This window comes from Sciurus vulgaris, assembly GCF_902686455.1.
Source record: "Sciurus vulgaris genome assembly, chromosome: 3".
Lineage (NCBI taxonomy): Eukaryota > Metazoa > Chordata > Mammalia > Rodentia > Sciuridae > Sciurus > Sciurus vulgaris.
Genome location: NC_136463.1, coordinates 57,641,038 through 57,662,893, shown reverse-complemented (window position 1 = coordinate 57,662,893; position 21,856 = coordinate 57,641,038). Strand labels below are relative to the sequence as shown.

The 21,856-nt window shown below is 36.8% G+C and overlaps 1 pseudogene across 1 annotated transcript; it reads right to left on the bottom strand.

Moving 5' to 3' along the window:
• Positions 1-686: 686 nt before the first annotated feature.
• LOC306655727 (aspartoacylase-like) lies at positions 687-13,903 on the bottom strand (annotated as a pseudogene). Its single transcript has 5 exons — positions 13,892-13,903; positions 11,164-11,255; positions 7,741-7,848; positions 4,818-4,927; positions 687-1,049 (listed from the first exon to the last, which is right to left on the bottom strand). The product of its transcript is annotated as an aspartoacylase-like (transcript).
• Positions 13,904-21,856: the final 7,953 nt, after the last annotated feature.

The following is a 21,856-nucleotide window of genomic DNA, read 5'->3' as shown; positions in this document are numbered from 1 at the left end:
GAAAGACTGTGTTTGCAAACCAGAGACATGAGTTAGGGTCACATTTCCACTAGCATCAGCTGTCCTGTTTTGGGTCTTAATCACTTAGGCTGGCAGCCACTGGAGTCCAAAGATGTCCTCACAGTTTAGCTAGGAAGAAGAGTGAGTGTTCATCCAAAATGAGAAGTGGCAGATACAAGGAATTTGCCTCTTCCCAATTATTCCTGTTGAGAAGTACTGGTAGCTTCTCAAGATGAGTGTAAGATGTCAGTGTTTCCAGATGTATACAATCAGCCCTTGTTTCTCTTTAACATGTCAGCTGAAGAAGAGAAGCTAAAATCTACCAGGGATATCACAACTATTGCTAGTTTATGGACTGAATACTTAATACAGTGTCATTAACTCAATCATGAAAAATATAAAAATAGTCTGCATGTTTAGTTTCTAGTAGCACTTAAACATTACTTGAAAACATACATTTCATGCCATGTTCAAGTTAATAAGTTTGCACACAGTATTTATATCTTTTATACTTTGAAAATGAAGGCTATTTTTATTTTTTTATTTATCTTTTAATTTTTTGAAGGCTATTTTTAAGAATGTTAAATTACCAAAGAGTGAATGTATAAAAGTTATGCAGAAATAGGAAGTACACTTCTTTGAATAAGCAATATACAAAAAATATGATAACATTAAAAGGCATTCATTAATTTAGTCTTTTATGTAAGACACAAGTGCGGATGCCTACTGCTTGGGGGACTGTGTCAGGTGCTGTGAACATGAACTTGAACAAGGCACAACCATGTTCTTAAAGTGCTTATCAACTGGTCTTTTTTCAAGATGCCCCACAAGAAGTGAGCTCACACTGATTTCTAGTGGAAAGAGGAGCAAATACTTTTTGCATTGAGAGTTAATTTCATTGTCTTTGTGAAAACTTCTTTCTTTTCATAATATGCAGCCACCTTCACAAAAATCAGGTACATGGTACAGTCTCCACCCAACAGAATAGTCTTTCCATCAGGGGTTCCAAATGTGGCATCCCCAGGGTGCAGTTGTTTCCAGTCTTGATCCTCTCAGAAGGCAATTAAAGTAATAAATTATAAAAATTTTGTTTCAGACTCTAGATAATTAACCAATACCATTCTATTCTTTAAAAGTGATACTTGAAGGATGCATTGAGAGGCATGCGAGTGACCTGACTCCCCTGAAACCATGTAACTGTTTTTGGCAGCAGTTTCCCTTTTAATTTTTATAGTTGACATGTGTGATTAGTTTTCTCTAACACCACGTTTGTCTCGAATGTGGCCAAAGAGGTTTATGATATTGAGGAAAAATTAATTTCATATCCACCTAAGTGAATATTCTACTTTTGTCATCTGAAGATAAATTTTGTTAACAAAATTTAGAATATATTCTTTCAGAGCCTTCTGTGTACAAGACATTCTACTGTTGGGGACATAAAAATGAGTCACATTGTACTTGCACACAGGGAGACTTTATTCTGATGAGGATTGGTGAATGGTCTTTGGAAAAGTCCAAGACAAGGTGGATGTACTCCAGGTGAGTCACATGTTATATTAACACCTGAGTTATCTGAAATGTCCTGCCTCAGTGAGTTGGCCCATTAATCCTTCAAGCACCAATGTTGTCAGATCATAAGAACTCTAGAACAGTTCTTTTCCAACTTGGATGTGCTGACAAATCATCTGGGGATTTGGCAAATTGCAGATTTTGATGCTAATGATAAGGGGTGGTACCCTGAGATTCTGCATTTCCTATATTGTCCAGCAGCATCAGCATCACCCAAGAACTTTGTTAGAAATGCAGATTTTTGTTCCTCTCTACAGACTTACTAAATCAAAATCTTCATGCTAACAAATTGTCAGAAGTTTACATGTGGAATATTAATATAAGTACACAAAGCACTGCATGCATCTCAGTGATTTTCTCAACTCTAGGCATACAAAAGAATCACTTGGGATATTAATGTACATTTACATGGTTACAGGGGCTGGCCCCATATCAGATACAACAAATCAGAATCTATAGAGTGACTGCATTTTTAATAAATACATTTTTATTAAAATTTTATTTACTAAATTTATATGTAGTAAAATTCATTAATTTTGTGTGCAGTTGAGAATTTTGGCATATACATAGCATACAGTCATATAACCTATAGCTATATAATCAGTACAACAGTTATGATCCACCTCCTCCAATCCCTCATGCTTCTCATTTTTATAGTTCACTCTTCTCTCTTCTTTTCCACCCTTTCTTTCTTCCTGTATTTTTCCTCCTTCCTTTCTTTAAGTCCCAGATGATTTTACAGGGTGGCCTGGTTGAGAAAACTGCTCTGAAAAAGTGCTTTTCAGTCAGAGATATGCCCAGAATCCCACATTGCCCAGAATCCACACACATTGGTTAGTGGCATTGGTAGAGTTTCCCATGTAGTGCAGTGCTACCCACACCTGAGTATATGAAATCATCTGGTGAAGTCATTTGAGTCCCTGTTTCCACCTTGGTAAATTAAATCAGAACCTCTGGGGATGGGACCTGGAAACCTGGAGTTTTGAAAGGCTTCTCAGCTGGTTCTTACATGACCTGAGTTTGAGAAGCACTCCTTTGGCAGTTTGCAATGGGTTCCATTCATTTGGGAAGAAAATCACCTGGGTAATTCTGAGAAGTATTCCCATTTAAGAACCATCACTCTTAGAATATAGACAGGCAACCGGGTCCCTGCCAGTGTCTCTGGCTCCAGGGCCAGCGTTCCCTATGCTCATGCTTACATTCTGCTGACAGTGCTCTTCCTGCCGTTCATCAAACCCTCCAAGTTTGTTCCAGCCTCAGGGCCTTTGCACTTGTTTTCCTTATGTTTGGCTTCTCATCTTTCAGGTTCCTGCTTCAGTGCCATTTTAGAGATAACTCATCCCTAGTAGTCCATCTAATTGGAGCTCTTTGTTGTCCCCCATTACATTATTATTCATTTCATTCATAGTACTTACTACAGTTTGAAATGACCTGTTTTATGTATTGCTTATTCAATTAATATGGAAGTTCCATGAGGATTCTACCTATCTTGAATCTCAGGGCCCAAAACAGGCTTAGTAGTCATTCAAAAATATTTACTAAGATAACTAACCAATCAATCCCTCCTTGTAGAACAATGAGTCATTCCTTATTGTCTATCAGATCCAAACTATTTTCCAGATTTTTGGGACCTACCTCTAATGCTGTTAGCTGCTGATCTCAATGTCACTTCTCAATCCTCCAAGATTGCTTTTTTTTTTTTTTCTCAAGGGTATTAAATGTTGTATGATCATCATCTTGACCTGTGTGTCCAGTGCTGGGTATTTTTGTCACTTGCAAGGCTTTCTTCTTGCTTTCCTTGAGTCCTTACCTTTCCTTTAAAACACTGCTGAAGGTTTCTTGCTCTGGTTTCTACCTGGATCCCATCAAGTCACAAAGCAGGGTTTGCCCCAGTGGTCTGTATTTGGGGCAGGATGATTTATTCAGTTGCAAGTCAAGATGACTATTGGGATCATTAAATGGGGATTTGAATTGGACCAGTGGTTTTCAGTCATGATCAACCAAGTCAGTAAGATCATACTATCTCAGAGTGGAGTAACTGTTATTTTTAGAAAAGTTCCCTAGGTAGTGTACAGTTAGGGCTGAAAGTCCTATAGTAGGTAACCGCTCATCTCAGCTCTGAGAATGTATAGGGCACTCCATGGGAAATGGACCTCTCAACATATTGGAATCATGGCTCCTGTCTTTTTCTTTGCCTTTTTCATGCATAAACTTCCTGAGTTTCCCTTTTCTTTTTTCCTCAATATGCCATCATGGGTCAGTGTAGGCAAGGGATTCAGATACCAGGGTTCTAAGGAGGGTCAGCAAATGGTGGCAGCAATGACCCAGAGAAACAGGTTCTATCTTGCTCTAACTTTGTTGTGACCACAGGGAGGTGACAATTCCCTGGTCATCTGCAAGGACATTAGTTCTGAGTACTTCATTGATAGCTGTGGCTATGGATTGGCTCTAATTTCTAAGTATCCATTTTCCTTTCTTGCAAGAGGTATAATAGTTCCTCCCCATTGCACTTGGAGAGGAATTTCACTTTTGTGAGAAGCCTTGGTTGACCACCCCTCTCCCACCTCATTATTCTGTTACAACATCTGGTTATTATCATTTCTAGACTGTAATTTAGATTTTTTAATATCTAGACTATAAATTCCATGAGACTATAGACAATGCTCACTAGTGTATCCCCTCAGTCAGCACAGGTTATACTCAACAAGTATTTATCCAGAGAAGTTTCAAATATCTTCCTTTCTATGTTGGCTATAGGTAGTGTCTCACAAAAGTTCAACTGTTAAAGGTTTGGTTCCCAGGCTGGCACTCCTGGGATGTGCTGGACCTTTAGGAGGTGGGCCTTGTGGGAGGCCCTTAGGTCATTAAGGGTGTGCTCTTGAAGGAAGTTTGTAGGACCCAGTCTCTTTGCTGCTCTCTGCTTCCTGAACTCAGATGTGAGCAGTTTGCTCTAACACATATCCCCGACTATTGCCCTTCTGTACACCGACAAAAGGCCCAAAGCAACAGAGTCACCCAATAAATCTTGGACCCAGACTAAATAAAACTTTTCCCTTTAAAAATTAATTGCCTCAAGTATATCATTTTAGTGATGGAAAGCTAACTAATACACTTCTCTACACTGCCACGGTTTTCTGACCATCAAATTAGCTAGTGTATATACAATGTTATATGAACTGTGAAGTTCTACTCAAAGGTATAGCATTCTTAGAATATTTTCAATATTTTAAAGAAACAGCAAAAGTTACTGACAGATTAGGGTGGATAATAGCAGCTATTTCTCCAATTTCATTCCTGGGATAATCAACTTTCTCCATTATTTTATAGACCTCAATAGCACAGGAAAGAAATTCTTTTCCTACAACAAAAATAATACGTATTATAGCAACTAAAAAAATCTTTAAAAAAGGGAAGTTGATACTTTAAGGAAGAAAGGAAGAACAACAATAAAATGAAGACAGTTACAAGGAGAATACATTAAGTTTAGCTAAAGATGTTCATAAATGATATAAAGTCAAAACGTCCTGCAATTATTCCTATCAGTACACTGACAATCAGAAGTAGAAAATAGAACTTAAAAGGCTGTGTGGGAGAACAAGAGCCTGGGACTGCAAGTCAGGACCCTGAACTCTGTTCTGCTGACTGTGTCATCTTTTTGTTTTCCTAGCTGTGAAATTTTGAGCAAGATGCTTAACTTCTAGAGGTTCACTCACTACTTGTCAAAAGAGGGTTTTGGATGAGTCTATCTTGGAGGACCCTTCCAGCTCTGACTTTCAGGGATTGCATATTCTCAGGGGGACTTTCAGCAAGTTAGGTTGCTTCAGCCTAGGGGCTCTTCCTCTTAACCAAGATCATTAAACACTTAGATGGCTCTTGAGCAGTATAATCTTGGGATGCAGGCAGTCTACCAGCAGTGGAGTTCAGCTTCCAAACATATGACAACATCAAATGGCTGAATGCCCAGAAACTTCGAAAAGGGAGTAGTTTACATAAATACCATGCAGTCTCTGAGCAAACAGGAACATGTGTCCAATAGGGTGTCCACAGGATGCTATGGTTTCATCTAAAGGAAAAAATCTTCCTTTGCCTTTAAAGTGAAGTTGTGAAGGGGAGACCCTGTAATCAATCCTACTTCAGCTAATTTTGCTTAATAGCACGCTTTCCCACAACTTAGTGACTTAAAGCAACAACCTTATTAATTTAGCTTGTGGGTTGGTTAGGTAGTTCCTCCAGTCTGGACTGTTTTTACTGGTTTCTGATTGCCTTGCTCATGCATCTGGGGTGAGCTGGCAGATCAGCTTGTGACTGGATGATCTGGGATGGCCTCAATCTAATATCTGGCAGTTGACAGACTGAAGGCTTGAGCTGCATGATTATTGGCTTGGGTGTCTGAGGATGACCTTTTAGTATCCATCAGATTAGTGTGGACCAGTTCACATAATAGCCAAAGGGTTCCCAAAAGCCAGAAGAGGGCAAATCCAAATGTGGAAGTCCCTTTCAAGCCTACTCTGTGACACAAAAACAAGCCACCTAGGCAATCCAGATTCAAGAGATGGGTGACTGATGAATGCAAAAAAGGAGAATGGAGTGCCCCCATCCCTGTGGTAGGGATATAGGGACCATGATTTGTAAACTTCGCTTTCCACTCAGGTTTGTGGCATTCTCCCTGGGTATATCATTTCTTAACATATTAGAGTTCCACACTTACTATTTGAGAATTTCTTGTGAATATGTTGTGACCTCCCTAATTACAGTTCTATTAGACAATATAGAACCTGCCCACATACAAAGATGGTGAACAGCTCACTTTTAGTTTTCATGATTATGGAGTCAAGGATTCCCAAACCCAGAAGTTTCTGTGGTCACAGAGGGCTGCACAATATGAGGCTAAGGAATTACCTTTCCCAAAGGCACTGAACTGCACAGTTGCTATGTCACCATAATTACATCTTTGTCAACAATTTCATACTTATATGCATTTAAGCAAGTGATTATTACTATTTTAAAGTAAATTTGTATATCATATATTGGTCTACAATTTTCTTTCTTTTAATCAATAATGAGTGTTTCATTATTTTCATTTAACTGTTCACCAATTGATGCACATTTGAGTCAGTTCCATTGCAAACCAAGCTATAATAACCATCCTTGAAAACAAGAACTGGGAGTTTTTGAGCTTGTGTTTCTTTGAAATGTGGAACTGTTAGGTCATAAGCTTTGCACAATTTAATAAGTAGATACAGTAGATATTATAAATTTACCCTTTAAAGTGTCTTAACCAATCCAAATATTTGTCAGCAAGAAATGAGAGTGTCTACTTTTCCTGTACTAACACTTTACATCATCAGATTCTATTTTTTTCCAATCTAATGGGGAAAAATGTTTTCTCACACTGATTTGAATTTCTCTTATTACTTGTGATATTGAACATATTTTCTTCTTTTATTGGACATTTGCATTTCCTACTCTGTCTTTGGTTTTTAAAAATGGAGATTAATAGGATTTGCATTGTTTATTTGCCAACTGGTTTTCTTGTATGTGTGTCTTCTGGTTATTGAAGAACAGCTGAAGCAAAAAAAATTGAAAAAGCATCTAAGATGATAAGCAAAACAAATTTGACCTAGGTTACAATTACTATTTCAATGTTTAATGGTTGTTTTACACACACACACATACACACACACACACACATACAAAGTGAGGCACATATATGTAATATATGTATAGTATTGCTATGGTTTGGATATGAGATATCCCCTAAAACTCCTATGTTAATACAGGAATATTCATAAGTGAAATGATTTGATTATGATAGTTATAATCTATTCAGTTTATCCTAGTTTGAATGGACTGACTAGGTGGTAACTATAGGCAGGTGGAGAGTGACTGGAAGAGGTGGGTTCACCTTCTCTGAGGTCCCCTCCCTTTCTGCTTTCTAGCTGCCATGTACTGAGCAGCTTCTGCTATGCTCTTCTGCTATGATGTCTGCCTTGCCTTGGCCCAGAGCAATGGATCCAACCAACCATGTACTAAACCTTTAAGAATGTGATCCAAAATAAAGTTTTCCTTCTAAGTTGTCCTTGTCAGATATTTTGGTAATAATAATGACTAACACATACCTATATATGCAAATACCCACAATTAAGGAAACAACTCTTACCCAATACTTACCTTCATTGAACTGATATATAAAATCAAGAACATGTTTTATCATTTTTCTTATTTCATCCAAAATATCAGCTTGCAGAACACATTGGTGTTGGTGATCAACTTCTATACCTAGGTACAGAAGGGAAGATAGTAATATTATATAATCATTAGAACATATTTTGAAATCAAGCATTTTGATACCTAGAACCCCATTATTATAAACTATTTAAAAATTAGACCAGTTAGCATCATGGAAAGTATTTGAGACAGAATGTTCAGCAAAGAATAAAGCAGAACATTTACATTTTTAAATATGCATAGTGATAAATGCATAGTGAATAAAGACTGAAAGAGAACCTGGAAAAAATCACAGACTTGTGTTTGAGTAGTTAGAACTCAGGGTTATTTTTCATTTAAATTTACTTCAATAAGATTCATATATTTAAGTGTCATAACATAGCAAAAGAAGTGGACAAGCCTATAATGACAAAATAATAGGTAGTCACAAAGAGAAACTGTCACAGACCTAATATTCAGCTCTAACAGGGAGACAGACATCAAGTTAGTCATTGAAATCTAGCAAGATGAAGTATAATTTTAAGTTAACATGCAATCTATGTGGCTTTGGGACAACATTGTTATACTTAATAATAATCCATCTGATACGATGGATTCTTATTTTCTGTAGAACAATGTGTATTTCCTCTAACCTCAATAAAATTATGCTTGTACTACCAGATCTATTTCCTGTAGCTGTCAAAGCATCCATCCTTATATATACATAGTACTCCTTCTCCACCTGTCCAGGTCTCCCACAAAGTCATCACTCCAATCATTGCTTTCTCCTTTTATCAAACTGTTTACTAAGTATATCACCCACATGCATTCTCTTCTACTCAACTCAAATATATTCTTTTAACCCATCCTATTTTCACCCATTTCTATTATTTTCCAGTTCTAAAAATCTCATTATATTGCATTGTGTTTAACCTTCTTGGATATACATATAGGCATTTATTTAAGTATATGGTATCATAAGTGTGGCTAAGGTATGCCTCTGCATAAATGATTTGTACAAACGAATGACAATTGTGTTCATGGATGTATCTGTGTGCATGTTGTAGAAGACACTGTTGTTTGCCTACCCCAAATACATTCCGTTTTCCTCCCTTCTTATACAATCATAATTTTGGTTGAGTATCCAATCTTTCAGGTAAATAACTTTTCTTTGGCTTAAGAGTAAATATTCAATAGTTTAATTCATTTATAGTAATCCAATTATCCTGATGATTTAAGAATGGAAATTTGATTCAGTTTTGACAAAGAGGGAATAAGGAAAGATAGGTAGGGGAGTTCCTGAGGGTTCCTTCCTCCATTAGATACTGTCAGGTTGGCATATGATACTTGGAACTACAGTGGACTCTTTATGACCTGGGGTCAGCTAACAACATACTAAAACCAGGTAGATAAAAAGAGCCTGGTCCTTCATGACATTGTTGTTATGTAAAATAATATGCTAATATTATTGTTCAAGGCATTTTAGGTTACCTGCAGCCAAAAGCATTCTACATATTCTTATTTTGGAAGGGGATGAAGGTATGATTCAGGTAGTCCTATATAGGACAGGGAGAAGCTATGGACTAACTGGAAGGAGTGCATACTTCCCTGAGAAGGGCCAGTTATTGAAAGTTTATTTTGGTTTTTGGCTTGTTTGTTTTTGTTTCTGTTTCTTGTTTTCCTCATTGTGGGTACAGAATAATAGGTTGACTGGCCCTATTTTCCAAACCCCAGAGCAGCATACTTGAATTTGTGGGACATGACTGTGGCATCTTCAGGAGTGGAGCTGAAAGAATAATGATCAAGAATAACCTGTCTGAATCTCAGGTGAGACCATAGTCAGCCTAGACAAGTTAGGAGAAGATGTGTGTGTGTGTGTGTGTGTGTGTGTGTGTGTGTGTGTGTGTGTGTGTGAGAGAGAGAGAGAGAGAGAGAGAGAGAGAGAGAGAGAGAGAGAGAGAGAGAGAGAGATTGGAGAAGGAAAGAGTATAGAGAGTGTTGGGTGTTGGAGATGATCCTGAGGCTGGTGACAGCAAACAACTTCTTTCTGGGATAAAATTTATGGAGAACAGTCATGTTATATTTTAGTTACCTTGGCAATAGAACAAAGGTGGTCTTTGTAGATAGTTTGTAGAAGTTAAAAGAAGTTAAATGGGTAATATTCTTATTATAAATTGTTGACTCAGAAAGAATGCCTCTTGTGATCTTAAGTGCTTTTGTTCAATGTATATGTGACATAATATGTCAAATATAAAAGAGCAAAGTTGGAATGAGAACATAATAATATCTCTAATTATTTATAATGTACTTAATACTCCCTTGTATTGAAATGTTTTGAAGATTTGGCTCTATTTGTAAGGGCCAAACTTATCAGCAGATATTTGTTCTAGCTAGAATAGCATTGTCCTCAAATAGCATAATCTAAGGCTAATCTTTCAAGGTTTGAAAGTCTTACACTTTTATTTGGTATCAAAGGGAACCATAATCTCTATTTTTATTATTTTGTGGTGCCAAGGATGGAACCCTGGGTCTTACACATGGTAGGCAAGCACTGTTCCACTGAACTCAGCACTCAACCTTATCTAACATAGTAAGGTTTTAGTTTATTATGTTTATTACAACTCTGTGTCTATATTTGGATACTTAGCTTCCTACAATTATAATTAATAATTCATTTATTTTCTTAATTATGTACCCAAAGTATCAATACTTGAGTAACCAGGATAATTTCATTTGTTTATATTATTTGCCATCTTCCTCTTAAATTTACTCTTGGTTAAGGCATCCAAGATCTAACAAAAAATACCTTAAGTTGTAAAAGAAATTTTAATTATACTACAGTTAGCAAATTGTTAATCATGCTAGTAGGTCTCACAGGAAAGAGAATAAATTGTTTGTACTATGGCCATTTATCCCTCTATGCAGTAATGACCTCCTTAGTCTGTCTTCTCATAAGATACTAAGCTCTTTGAGGGAATCTGTGTGCCTTGTTCATTACTGTTTCCCCAGAACCTAGCACAGTGCTGGTCTGTAGTGGACACATAATAATTACCTATTAAAAGTACAAATTTTTAGAGTAATTAATTCTATGGAGTGGAGTTAGAAGGTTCTGTAGAAGGTGACATTTCACTTAAGTCTTGGGAATGAGAACAATCTGTCATACTCATTTGAAGGGCCAAACATAACAGCAAAGGACATAATATGAATGGAACCAGAAAGATACTCAGAAATATTGAGGAAATTAAGTACAATGTCTGCCTGGGGTTAATTTGCTTATTATCTGATAATTATAAGCCTTAATGATGTGCAAGGTAGCTACAAATATTCTTTAATTTTTCTGGAGTTTCAGGTAGGACATATTTTATTCAGTTATGCCAATAGACTTACCAACAGGATACTTGGCTATAGAGAGTGATTGCATATTTGAGAAAAGGATGCTCAATAAGATAAACATAGCAAGGTAAGGAAGCCAAAGGAGTCTGATAAGAAATTTTCAAATGTCTTTCTTTTATGTAAAGACCATATGTTTTGTTCTCTTTGCTGCTATGGAGTCAGTGATGCCTTCATATTCTTTACTTTATCAACCAAGATTAGTAAGACAACTTTAGGAAACACTCTAAAGCTCAAGGTTATAGCTTTGAAAACACACAAATAAATTGCACATAAAATTACATGCAGCTTTCTGGGTAAAATGTACAGTACAAAATTCTCCTGAGCCATGACCAAACAAGAGGAAATAAATTTTCTTTCTAAATGGATGTGGTTGTTTTTGTTTTCATCATTAGTTACCCTTACTACTTAGCTTTTTTATTCTCTTAAGAACTCTGTTTCTGCCCCTGTAATTTAGGTTCTACAGATGTCAGGTGATTCCCCTTCATCCTGCTTATTTGAATAAAAATTTGAGTCACCTCTCTTGGTTTGAGAACCAGGAATCAACCTTGTGGCTTCCAGTCTGGCCACCAAAGCACTCAGCTCTCTTCAATGAGCAACACAGAACTGCTGCACAAGGATCTCCCACCTGAACCCTGACCTACTGATTGTCCACAACTCAAGGGAAACAAAAATAATAGTTAACCTCACACAGGGAAGACATTAGTCTAAATGCTTTGAATACATTTTCTCACTTAAACCTTTTAGCAGTCATATTGGGTATTATTATGACAATTTTATAAAAAGCCTTTTTGAGAGTTGAACTTCTTATTTAAGGTTAGTGAAGGAGAAAGCCAAGATTTAAGCCCAGCTTCTGGCTACATGAGTCAAACTTTTCCCACTAAACCATTTTAGCTCTCAGGAAGAATATCTATTACATAAAATCAAACACAAAATCCATTATTTGTGTTTTCGCTTGTTTGGTATTTTTTTAGCATTGTTTCTTTACCTAAAGGCACTATAATGTTCAATTTTTAATCTCACAGATTCCTGAGTCTTAAAATGATTAGCCATATGAAGCACAGGACAAAAGTTTGGAAGTATGTTAGGTAATCCCAATCAAATGTTGAGAAAGGCAGGACTAAAGGGAAACAATGTCTTCACCACTGAAAATAACAATTATTTGAACTTCCTAAAACCCTATAATTTTGATATTTCAACTCTACCATATAAAATTCTGATATTCATTTTACTTGTCTTTTTGTCAAATAACTTATGAATTGGTGGCTTTCTTTTTTTTTCATGATCAAATAAGTCTTTATTGTCACATTTAACTGCTTTGTCAGATATACAATGTAGATTTCAGTATGGCATAAAAAATAAAAATATTTTCCTGAATGTCAAAATCTGAACAGAGGAGAAGGCAATGGCACTTGAAAATAAAAATGAAATTCATACTGGTGCTGAAGCTGCTAGTAGGTAGCTGATAAAAACAGGAACGCATCTGCAGTGAAGTGATCTGCAACATTTCAATCCAATGGCAGTGGCATAAGGCCAGCAAAACCAGGACAGCAGTTAATATGTAGACCCCACAGAGTGTACATCCAAAGAATGGCAGTTTCAGCATTTCATTTTAAAGTCCATATTATATTGTCTAATTTAGTTTTAGAACCGGAGCTCAGCGAGTAAACATCTATCCTACAAAATGAAACTACTCTCTTGGAATGGAATTTAAGCCTCTCTAACAACTTTCTTATTCTTACAGGTTTTAACTAGTCCAAAGCAAAGGCAGTTTAGCTCCCAGTATTAACTTCATGGGCTGAAGTCCTCATAAACAGTGGGTCTTGCCATTTCCAAACCAGGCGCCCAATGTAATTCATTAATGTCTTAGTGGTTTCACACATTTTGGGCAAAACTAGAAAACAGGCAGTAATTAAATAAAAATATAAGTGCATCCCAACAGTTTCTACACATTCCACAATTATCCCCCAAGTGGCAACTTAAGGTATGTTATTCAGATTTAAAATGAATTTTTATTTACCAAGATTCCCAAACAGTTTATTAAATGTCTTTCCTCCGCAAATAAAACTAACACTAGGATTTGTCAGAAGATCTAAATGAGTTATATCCTTTACATGTGAACTCAGCTAAATCCTGTGTCTGGAATCTGTTCGTCATAAAACTCAGGTCTGGTAAAGAACTCCTTTTTGTGATCCACTGCTGTGTATCCTTCCTCTACGACTCCAGAACAGAGACCATAATGTGCTAGTGCAACACAGCAGTCACTGTCATTCACCAAAAAAAAAATAATCAACATTTTATGACATACTTATTTGGATGATTACTTACTGGTAGTTAGTATTTCTACTTTTTTTTTTTTTAAAGGCAACCATTTTAAGTGACAATACATATCAGGCTAGTAGAAAAAAGTTGAAACAAAGACCTCTCTTTCGATCTCACAAAGTCATGCAGACAAGAGAAGGTATATCCAATTTGTTCCAATCAGGCTTCTTGGAATTAGCAAAATTTCTTTTCTGGCAAAGATGAATTTGGCTCATGATAGAAAGTTCTTTGAAGGCTGCTGCTGCTAAACTTGTTTTCAAAAAAAGTAAATTTCAAGGCATGATAGTGCAAGAGGTAAGTTTTTGATTTATTAGAACATTTATAGACTAATTGTGCTTAGTCTCTAATTTCCAGTTTAGAGAACAGAAACTATACTGATAAGTTTTGCTTTGCCTAAATTTACCAGTACATCCATGAATCGCACCAGAATTAGGACAATTTGATTATCTGAATGATTCTGTCATGAAACCTGCACACTGCATGGAAGGTGAGGACCTACGGCAGAGGCTCCTACAAGTCCTGCACACGAGGACTCTCCTCTAGTGAGCCACAACTATCTGGTAAAGCCGTTCTGTGCCCAGATTGAGTCCTCAACAAACTCTCAATAAGCAATTAAGAAAAACAGTGCTAAGTGGAGAGTTTCTTTTGTTTAGTTAAATCTGGGAGGTCTGAGTGTTCCTGGGATCCTCATCGGGATGTGTCATGGGTCGTGAATCCTTCGAATATGAGTATTCACTATTAGAGGGCTCTGTAGGGTCAATCAAATTTTCATAATCACTGTCGTCTGATTCTTCTATTTGGGTTTGTGTCCGTGTCCTCTATTCTGAACCATTGATCTACCTGTCTACTTTGGTACCAGTACCATGCTGTTTTTGTTACTATTGCTTTGTAATAGAGTTGAAGATCTGGTATTGCGATACCCCTTGCTTCACTCTTTCTACTGAGGATTGCTTTAGCTATTCTGGGTTTCTTATTCTTGCAGATGAATTTCATAATTGCTTGCTCTATTTCTGTAAGGTACACCATTGGGATTTTAATTGGAATTGCATTGAATCTGTATAGCACTTTTGGTAGTATGGCCATTTTGACAATATTAATTCTGCCTATCCAAGAACATGGGAGATCTTTCCATTTTCTAAGGTTTTCTTTAATTTCTTTCTTTAGTGTTCTGTAGTTCTCATTGTAGACGTCTTTCACCTCTTTTGTGAGATTGATTCCCAAGTATTGTATTTTTTTTATGCTATTGTGAATGGGGTAGTTTTCCTAATTTCTCTTTCTGAAGATTCATCACTTATGTATAAAAATGCATTGGATTTATGAGCATTGATCTTGTAACCTGCTACTTTTCTGAATTCACTTATGAGTTCTAAGAGTTTTCTGGTGGAATTTCCAGGTTCCTCTAAATATATAATCATGTCATCAGCGAACAGGGATAGTTTGAGTTCCTCTTTTCCAATTCGTATCCCTTTAATTTCTTTGGTTTGTCTAATTGCTCTGGCTAGAGTCTCAAGAACGATATTGAATAGAAGTGGTGAAAGAGGGCATCCCTGCCTTGTTCCAGTTTTTAGGGGGAATGCTTTCAGTTTTTCACCATTTAGAATGATATTGGCCATGGGCTTAGTGTAGATGGCCTTCAAAATGTTAAGGAATGTTCCCACTATCCCAATTTTCTCTAGGGTTTTGAGCATGAAGGGATGCTGTATTTTATCAAATGCTTTTTCTGCATCTATTGAAATAATCATGTGATTCTTAACTTTAAGTCTGTTGATATGGTGAATGACATTTATTGATTTCCAGATGTTGAACCACCCTTGCATCCCTGGGATAAAACCCACTTGATCGTGGTGCACTACCTTTTTAATATATTTTTGTATGCGATTTGCTAAAATTTTGTTGAGAATTTTTGCATCGATGTTCATTAAGGATATTGGTCTGAAATTTTCTTTCCTTGATGTGTCTCTGTCTGGTTTAGGTATCAGGGTAATATTGGCTTCATAGAATGAGTTTGGGAGGGTTCCCTCCTCTTCCATTTCAGGGAATACTCTGAGCAGTATTGGAATGAGCTCTTCTTTAAAGGTTTTGTAGAACTCGGCTGAGAACCCATCTGGTCCCGGACTTTTCTTTGTCAGTAGGCTTTGGATGACCTCTTCTATTTCATTGCTTGAAATTGATTTATTTAAGTTGTGTATGTCCTCCTCATTCAGTTTAGGTAATTCATAAGTCTCTAGAAACTTGTTGATGTCTTCGAGATTTTCTGTTTTGTTGGAGTATAGATTTTCAAAATAGCTTCTAATTATGTTTTGTATTTCACTCGTGTCTGTTGTGATATTTCCTTATTCATTCCGAATTTTAGTAATTTGAGTTTTCTCCCTCTTTCTCTTTGTTAGTGTGGCTAAGGGTTTATCAATTTTGTTTATTTTTTCAAAGAACCAACTATTTATTTTGTTAATTTTTCTGATTGTTTCTTTTGTTTCAATTTTGTTGATTTCGGCTCTGATTTTAACTATTTCCTGTCTTCTACTACTTTTGGTGTTGTCTCCTCTTCTTTTTCTAGGGCTTTGAGCTGTAGTGTTAAGTCGTTTATTTGTTGATTTCTACTTCTTTTGTTGAATGCACCCCATGAAATAAATCTTCTTCTAAATACTGCTTTCATAGTGTCCCAGAGATTTTGATATGATGTGTCTTTGTTCTCGTTTACTTCTAAGAATATTTTTATTTCCCTCCTGATGTCTTCTGTTATCCATTCATCATATAATAGTGTATTATTTAATCTCCAGGTATTGGAGAAGTTTCTGTTTTTTATTCTGTCATTTATTTCTAATTTCAATCCATTATGATCTGATAGAGTACAAGGTAGTATCTCTATCTTCTTGTATTTGCTAACAGTAGCTTTGTGGCATAAGACATGGTCTATTTTAGAGAAGGATCCATGTGCTGCTGAGAAGAAAGTGTATTCGTTCTTTGTTGGATGGTATATTCTATATAAGTCGGTTAAGTCTAAATTGTTGATTGTGTTATTGAGATCTATGGTTTCTTTATTCAATTTTTGTTTGGACGATCTATCCAGCGGTGAGAGAGGTGTGTTAAAATCGCCTAGTATTATTGTGTTGTGGTCTGTTTGATTTCTGCAATTGAGAAGGATTTGTTTGACGTATATGAATGAGCCAATGTTCGGGGCATAGATGTTTATGATGTTATGTCTTGTTGATTTATGCTTCCCTTAAGCAGTATGTATTGTCCTTCTTTATCCCTTCTGACTAGTTTTGGCTTGAAGTCCACATTATCTGAAATGAGGATGGATACTCCAGCTTTTTTGTTGTGTCCATGTGCATAGTATGTTTTTTCCCATCCTTTCACCTTTAGTCTATGGGTATCTCTTTCTATGAGATGAGTCTCTTGCAGGCAGCATATTGTTGGATTTTTCTTTTTAATCCAATCTGCCAGTCTATGTCTTTTGATTGATAAGTTCAGGCCATTAACATTCAGGGTTATTATTGTGATATGATTTGTATTCCCAGTCATTTGACTCATTTTTGTTTTTTGACATGATTTGGTTTCCCCTTTATTTGGCTATTCCTTTAGGGTAGTTCCTCCCGTTGCTGATTTACATCGTTGTTTTTCATCTCTTCCTCATGGAATATTTTGCTGAGAATGTTCTGCAATGCCATCTTTCTTTTTGTAAATTTCTTTAGCTTTTGTTTATCATGGAAGAATCTTATTTCATCGTCAAATCTGAAAGCAAGTTTTGCTGGGTATAAGATTCTTGGTTGGCATCCATTTTCTTTCAGGGCTTGGTAAATGTTGTTCCAGGCCCTTCTAGTTTTTAGGGTCTGCATTGAAAAATCTGCTGATATTCTTATTGGTTTCCCCCTGAATGTAATTTGATTCTTTTCTCTCACGGCCTTTAAAATTCTGTGTTTATTTTGTATGTTAGGTATTTTCATAATAATGTGCCTTGGTGTGGGTCTGTTGTAATTTTGTATATTTGGAGTCCTTTAAGCCTCTTGTACTTGGATTTCCATTTCATTCTTCAGATTTGGAAAATTTTCTGATATTATTTCATTGAGTAGGTTGTTCATTCCTTTGGTTTGTTTCTCTAAGCCTTCCTCAATCCCAATAATTCTTAAATTTGGCCTTTTCATGATATCCCATAATTCTTGTAGATTCTGTTCATGATTTCTTACCATCTTTTCTGTTTGGTCAACCTTGTTTTCAAGATTAAATATTTTGTCTTCAATATCTGAGGTTCTGTCTTCCAGGTGTTCTATCCTATTGGTTATGCTTTCTATGGAGTTTTTAACTTGGTTTATTGTTTCCTTCATTTCAAGGATTTCTGTTTGGTTTTTTTTTTAATATCTCTAACTCTTTATTGAAATGATCTTTTGCCTCCCATATTTGCTCCTTTAACTGTTGATTGGTGCGATCATTTAATGCCTGCATTTGCTCTTTCATCTCCTCGTTTGCTTCCCTGATTGTTTTAATTATGTACATTCTGAAATCCCTTTCTGACATTTCTTCTGCTGTGCTGTCATTGGGTTTTATTGATATAGTATCTAGGTTTGTTTGGGACATCTTCTTCCCCTGTTTTCTCATATTGGTCAGATGTCAGTGGGACTTTGTGATATTGCAGAATTCTTCTATTGGCTTATACTGTCCCTGTAGATTTTCAGTGTATCACCTTTCTGCCTTCAGTAGCCTGAAGTCTTGGAGTAACTTGATAATGTAGTGCTTCCAAGGAAAGCTGCCCCTAGTCCTCTACTGGTTCCAGGACTTGGAGCTGGCTCTGTGTGGAAAGGCTCTCACTGGGGGGGTCTGCTCCAAGAAGCTAGGCTGGAAATGCGCTTCCCGCCGGAGGGGGCCGGGCTGCGGGCTGCTTGGGGAAGTCCCTGGCTGCCCTGTCCTGGTCCTTGAAGCAACCTGTGGGCAGGAACTCGCCGCCCTGGTTCAGGGACTTGAAGCTTGGTTCTGTGCAGAAAGGCTCTCACTGAGGGTCTGCTCCGAGATGCTGGAGAATCTGGCCCTGTGGGAGGAGCCTACCACCGGAGTGCGCAGGGCCGCCTGGGGAGGACTCTAGCTGCTCTGCCGTACTCTAATAAGCCACCCTAATCCGGGCCTGCCGCCTGGGCAGTGCTTCACCGGGTGGGGGAGACTCACCCCGAGGCTCTATTTTAGTCCGAGTCTCTCAATGCCTCCCCTTCTTGAATCCTGGGTTCTGGAGCAACTGGAGATGCAGTCACCCTCTAGTCTGCCATCTTGGATTGCCCTGTGGAAAAAGCCTGTGGCCAGGGGGGACGGGGGGCAGATCCACCTGGAGAGGTCTCTGGCTGCCTTGCCCTGGTCCCAGAGGCTGCTTGCGGCCGGAGGTCACCGCTGGCTTGGGGACTTGTGGCTGGCTCTGTGTGGAAAGGCTCTCACTGGGCGGTCTCCAGTTGTCAAACTTTTAACATGAAAAATCTTGTGAGAGGAGTAAGAACATCTAAAACTTTTATATACAAAAAAAAATCTTTTTCTCTCCATTTTATTCCACACAACTGATATTACATTGGTATTCATGAAAAATAATATGTTCATTATGTGGCTAGTCACAGGTAGGACATTTCAAACAATTTGCCATTTGACTTCAACCTTGAACAAAATTTTTCCATTAATCTTATTTTAGTTTCTTTGCAATTATGGTGCATTTGTTATTTATTATGGAGATGAATCATTAAATGTATCTTCTCCCCAATCTTCACTCTGGGTAGTTCAAGTTCTCAAACAGAGTCAAACTCAGGTGTTCACATCATCTTAATGCTAGATGATTTTAACTGAGGCCCAACTGTCATTAATGATCCAGGGACAAGGTTTACAGATTAGAGTCCCCAGACATACAAAAATGTGCAGGTACATGTGTATATATTTTTGTGGAACAAGTGTTAATAGCTATTATTATATTCTTACATGGTTCTCAACCTAATTTCTCCTTACTTCCTAAAATGGTTAGGATACATTTTTTCTTGCTGTATGTGACAATGGTTTAGATTTCTTTTTTCTCATTAAATCATTCAACCACATTTTCATGTAGTTCCATCTCTTTTTATTTCCCGATTATTTTTACTAGTATCTCAAGGGACCTCCACTTTGTACCTGAGTGTTTCGAGTCTGGAATGCAGTCAAGGAGGTGGATTAGTCATTTTGCAGTTATGAAGCAAAAGCCATGAGTACATAAAGGTTCATGTGAAGAAGAGCACAGTGGGAAGAGAGAAGCAACCTGTGGCACTGACGATGTCATGAAGCCACCCCACCAGCCCTGGACTGCCAACCTTTGGACTTGTTATTTGTGAATAAGGAACCCTTATTTCCTTAAGCTACTATGTTTAAATTTCTATTATATGCAAACAAACACAATTCCTAAAGGATTAATCTGCATGTATTATACACATACATATTATATGCATGTGTGCACATACAAATATCTGTTTTTAAAGTTAATCATGATAATCCCATGAGGCTGTCCCTACCTTATTTGCTTCTACATCTTTCTACCCCATTTAGTAAATGGCACCACTGCCCAACCAGCTGCTCAGAGTTTAGGCTGGAAGTTTTGAAAGACAATGGACATTTTGAGTTCCCATGCCTGGAGTACAGGTACCACTGGAACAGTTCCAAGGGATGAGGCTGAAAGAATAGACAGGGGCAAGACCCCAAAGAGCACTATCATCTATACTAGGTTGCTTAGATCTATTCTGAGGAGGAGACTTTTAAAAAAAAATTGACAGGGGAAAAGCATAAGATTTTTTTTTCAATTCATTTACTTTTAATGAAGTTTTTTTTATTGTAAACAAACAGGATACATGTTGTTTCTCTATTTGTACATGGAGTCAAGGCATACCATTTGTGAAATCATAAATTTACATAGGGTAATGTTGTTTGATTCATTCTGTTATTTTTTTCCCTTCCCCCCCACCCCTCCCACCTGTCTTTTCCCTCTATACAGTCCTTCTGATTTTCATGTTAGGATTATCTCTATAACATAAGGGAAGGCAATAAGGACTGGAGCAAGTCTCAATCTAGAGAGTCTGTTGAGAGGTTATTGTAACTGTCTGCAGGAGAAATAAACTAAGGTAGTAAAACGGGAGAGCAAGACTGGATTTGTGAAGTTCTTGCAAAGAATATTTGGAAAAACTTACCCACTAGACAAGGGGGATGAAGAACTGTCATTTCTATGGAGGATTTTCTATGGTTGGTGATAGTGCCCTTACTGAGATGAGGAATATAGGGAAAGAAATTTGGGGTGGGTAGGAAAAGATAATTGCTTTATATATTTCATAAATTTTCATAGCTGCTCTAAGAGAGAACTGCTTGACCTCTGAAAAGTGTTATGAAGAAGAAGCAGAATGTGAATTCAATTTAAAAGACTTCTCTCACTGAAAGGCACACTTATAGAATAAGTGGTCATAATAAGAAAATTCACCCAAGTTCATTTTAGAGTCATTTGCAAACTTAATACGCTCACAAAGTTATTCTTCAACAAATTATTTTTTGTAATATAATATGTATATGTATAATACTCATTTTAGGTTAATAAATTTTTATATCGATATCACCTCAATTATAAAGATATAGCATTTTAAAAATTAAAATTGAATTCATCTTTTGTTCCATAGTGACACTAAACCTAAGGGCTTCTCTAACTCAAATTATGTATCAGAAAATAGGTACATAAAGTAGTGCAGCTAGTTGTTCCTGTGCATGTCTTATATCTTGTCTAGCAGTCTACCAACTCCTTGGGGGGAAAAAACAACTTGTACACAGTGTTGTATTCCCACAGTACTTGTGGGATGATAAAAGATGTTTAATAATATTTTTTGGTAAATGAAAAAGGCAAAACACTTAGAGGCATATACAGTTATAGCTATCAGGACACAAATAAAGGCAACAATATTTGTCAGGATCCATCTAGAATATTAGGATTAAGTATATTGTATGGAATGCATTTTAAATCAGCTACAACTCAAATTCAGAAAGTCCAGGGTAAGTGTCTTTGGCTCTCATTATTTAATCCACCTTCAAAGGTAAATACTATTCCTCAGGTTGCAGAGTGGCCTGATGTTTTCAGAAAATGGGTACGTATTCACTCTTCATTCAACAAATATTAATTGGAACATCATATTTTTCTTAACTAGAACTTTATGTGCTACCATAAACAGTTGCAAGAAAACATTGTAGTGAATTTCCCACACAGCTAACAAGTATGTATGTAAATACAGTGGTCAAACACTAACTTTATGCAAAGGATTATTAAATCTGTCTTTCCAGATATGATTTAAAAATAAAATATTTCTTATATATTTTTGTAGTCTGCATAGGATATATTTGTAAAGAAAAA